Source organism: Mastomys coucha, unplaced genomic scaffold (genome assembly GCF_008632895.1).
Source record: "Mastomys coucha isolate ucsf_1 unplaced genomic scaffold, UCSF_Mcou_1 pScaffold1, whole genome shotgun sequence".
In the NCBI taxonomy this organism is placed as follows: Eukaryota; Metazoa; Chordata; class Mammalia; order Rodentia; family Muridae; genus Mastomys; species Mastomys coucha.
Genome location: NW_022196891.1, coordinates 64,503,657 through 64,507,500, shown reverse-complemented (window position 1 = coordinate 64,507,500; position 3,844 = coordinate 64,503,657). Strand labels below are relative to the sequence as shown.

At 49.0% G+C, this 3,844-nt stretch overlaps 1 pseudogene across 1 annotated transcript in view; it reads right to left on the bottom strand.

Annotated features, from left to right (window-relative positions):
• Positions 1 to 676: 676 nt before the first annotated feature.
• Positions 677 to 3,844, bottom strand: part of LOC116096788 — a 4,720-nt pseudogene continuing 1,552 nt past the window's right edge. The window contains exons 2-3 of the transcript XR_004121107.1: positions 3,245 to 3,318; positions 677 to 1,095 (exon numbers count right to left, since the gene is read on the bottom strand). The product of XR_004121107.1 is annotated as an uncharacterized LOC116096788 (transcript). The remainder of the gene's footprint in view (positions 1,096 to 3,244; positions 3,319 to 3,844) is intronic.

The following is a 3,844-nucleotide window of genomic DNA, read 5'->3' as shown; positions in this document are numbered from 1 at the left end:
GCTTCTCTCTCAAGCACGGCTCCCTCTCCCGGTGGTGGTGCTGGTGCTGTGAAGCTGATGGTTAAAATGCAAACTGGACCTAGGAGGGCTGACATTTAAGATACCAGGTTGTGAGGCTAAATATGTTTTAGTTGGCCAGCTTAGCTACCATGGCTTCCCCCATTCCCAGGCAGAAGGGAAGGAAAGGCCACCGAGGGCCAGCACGGAGGGCCAGCACTGAGGGCCAGCTGCCCCAAACCTCAGAGGCTCCGCTGAGCTTCCCAGCTTGCAAGGGACACGTGAGCCATTTTCATTCCGCTCAAGCCAAGCTGGCTCAACTGCTGCGCCTTTCTGTGATCTCTATCTATACTCTGAAGGGCTTTGGGGTGCTAGGAAGGAAGTGAGAGGGTATGTATGTTCGAGACAGGTTTTAGGAGATGCTCCAGTTGTCCAAACTCTTCAAGCCCATATGTTGTCAGGAGGCCAGGCACCTTATGGCTAACAGCTGGCTTCTCCTGGATGGATGTAGTATTGTCCCTCTTCTCAGGAAAGGTAATAGGGCATAAAGAGTTTAGAATCAGGGCATGTCTTAGTCAGTGTTCTATGGCTGGGAAGAGATACCATGATCACGGCAACTCTTTTTTTTTTTGTTGTTGTTTGGTGGTTTTCAGGTATATTGAAATTATGGCATAACAGATTAAACAGCTCCACGTGGTGTTTTGAAATTCAACCCAACTGTAGGCTGTAGGGTAATCTGAAGGTTAGAGAGATGGCCAAAGTCTCGATGCTTCAGCATTTCCTTGGTGTCAGGATCTACCTCAGTGATCTCCTGATCTCGGGCTGAGACCTCAGGAACACAACTCTCTCCCCTTTCTCTTTCCTCTTCTGGCAACCTGATAGAGATAGCTCTCACAGAACCTCTCTGCATCCGCTTCATCCGAGGTGTGACATAGCAGGCTATCTTGTTTTGAAGTCTCTTGCTGGGGATAATGGTGTTCTCCTCGCACGCTCTTGTTGGTGTGGCAGTCGCTCCTCAGGGATGTGTAGTACTTCTTGATGATGACCCGGACTGCCTTCTTTGCAGTCTTGGTGTGAACACGGCCTATGTTGGCGGGTCTTGGAAAAGAGGAAACTACAGACAACTCTTATAAAGAAAAATATTTAATTGGGGCTGGCTTATATTCAGAGGGTTAGTCCATTATCATCATGGCAGGAAGCATGGCAGCCGGCAGGCAGACATAGTGTTGGATCAGGATCAGCAGGCAACAGGAAGAGAATGAGCCGTTGGGCCTGGCTTGAGCTCTTCTGAAACCTCAAAGCCCAACCCCCTGTGACACACTTCCTCCAACAGGCCACACCTCCAGTAATGCCACTCCCAGTGAGTCTATGGGCGCCTACTTTTATTCAAACCATCACTAGACATCGTGGCTAAGGCGTTGGCTAAGTTATGTGACTCAAGAAAGTTCTTTAAAAATCCATGGTGGCCACCGCACCATAGTGTGGGTGAGGCAGAGGACACCCAGAGGCCTGGGTACCACTAAGATGAGCTGATGGAGAGGAGGGAGAGAAAAAGAAGCAGAATGGAGTGTGAACAATGAGGACCATGCCCCTGCAGCAGTATGAGAGAGTGGGAGCTGTTTCCACTCCTTGCTGGCTTCGGCACTCAGTGGGGAGTGTGCTCTTCACTGATGGGAAGCACAGTAGAGCTAGAGCTGGTGACAGGAAATGCAGGTGGGCCAGCCTGAGGGTGTGAGCAGAGGAGGGTTGGCTCCATGCCTGGAGGGTCACGTAGTGATGTGAGCAAGGAAGATGCCTCACCCATGACTGCATTCAGGAGAGTGGGCCCCACTCCTCTCTGGGGCAGTGTTGAAGAACTGACCTTGATGGCGTAGGCACGGGAGAGCTGGTAGGCCGACCAACTCAGCTACTGACAGGCCCAGATCCAGGGCTGTGAGATGGCTCACCCCAGCATCTACCCATTGAACTGCTGGAGCATGTGAAGGGTCCAGTCCTACAGAACCAAAAGTAAAGGACCTTCATGACACAGGACAACAGCAGGATAGCCTAGAAGAATTCTTGTGAGGATCCAGTATTGGTGGTGTAGCAGAAGCCAAAGGCCTCAAACCAGACCAATGACTCATTGCAATGAACATTTGCAAGTGAAGCTCTGTGGGCAAAAATGGGTGACACACAGTGACACACTGCAGCTTCCACAGTGAGATTTTTTTTAATTATTTTTTTCTTTTTATCTTTTGAGAGGAAGGTTGCAAGGGTTGAGGATGAATATGAAGGGGTGGGGAGACTAGTGGGATTGGGGTGCATGATGTGAAATTCACAAAGAGTCAATAACAGCTTCAAAACGAATTCATTAGCCATAGACTGTCCACTTGCAAACATTGGCTTAAATAATATTTACCTCTTAGTGTTGTGGTCTCGGGGAAGTAAATGTCACTTCCACATCTTACCTTCGACGCCCATACTTGATTCAGGGCCTGGCAAATTTCCACATCTACTGTGTCCTTAAAGAAGCCATGTCTAGATGATCAATAGGAAACATGCAAACATGTCTTTTGAACTTAGTGTTTCAGTGCAGGGAGAATCAGAACAAGTTTGCACTTGCTCACCCAAGATCTAGAGAGGGGTCACAGTGGTCAGATGTGAACATCAGAGGTTGGGGGCCAGACAGAAGGGGACAGAGATTGGGTGGGTGCTGATAAACACAGGCCACTGACCCCTGCTTTGAGAGCACTGGGAAGAGGGAGGCTGGCCAGCCAGGCGAGGTGGATTGCACAGGGAGATGTGCTACAGGAATGAAGCCTGTTCAGGGCAGCTTTGACTCTCGGCAGCCAGCTCATTGACTGCAGTGGACCCGGAGAGACTCTGGCCAGTTACTGTGTTGACCAACCAGGACTTTTCAGGCCTCCTCTAGGCAAAGCAGAGATGCTCTTGGCCATTAACATCCTGGGGTAGGGATTGGTGGTTACCTACAATGCCAATTCAAAACTCAGAATTGTGCTGGCTGTGTCCCCAGCATAATGTCTGGTACAAAGAGACCCCATTCCATATGTCTCTCCCTCCAGACATTTTAATTTGACTGAAGTTTGCCAATGGTGCCCAGGTTCTCTGCACAGCAGGACCTGGCTTCTGAGTCCAGCAAGCCTCACCTTGCGCCTCGGTCAGTCACCCTGTATCACCACTGTGCTACTCAAAGTTACAGAATAGTCATGATGAAACTCTTCATATTTAAAGCTCGGAGAGCTGTCACCTTATTGAGCTGGAGAAGGCCTTCCTGGGCTCCCCTTTCCCTGATGCAGCTGCCTTGCCTGTCGGAGCTCGTCTCTGTGAAGGCAGCAGAAGCCATGTTTGACAGATTTCTTAGGGAGCCGTGCCCCATTAGTTGTGCTTGAGTAAATTTAATGTAAAAATGTTGAGTGTCCAGCAAGAGTGAACGGGGCAGAGATTTTAGTGTTTTTACTGTTGTAGTGTTGCTGTTTAAAATGGCACGGGCACACAGGAGCATACACTGCTGCTGAAATGAACCCTCCCTGTGGACCCGTGGGATTTGGATCATTTTAACCTACGGACTAATGATCAAGGTTCTGAATGACCAATTGATGTGTGCAAGGTCACACAAAGATGAAGGGTATAGCTTTCTAAAAATTATTATTATTATTATTATTATTATTTTGGAAATGAAGGTAATTTATTGAAACTGGTTTTGGGACAGGTGAGTAGACAGCTGGGGGTTTCCCACAGACAACTGTTAGAAGGAGCTAGCGCACAGCCGGGTGGGAGCAGGTGCCTAGCCACAGATCCTATCTGAGGCCCAACTTTTTCTTTTCCTTCTGCTTCTTACGGACCACAT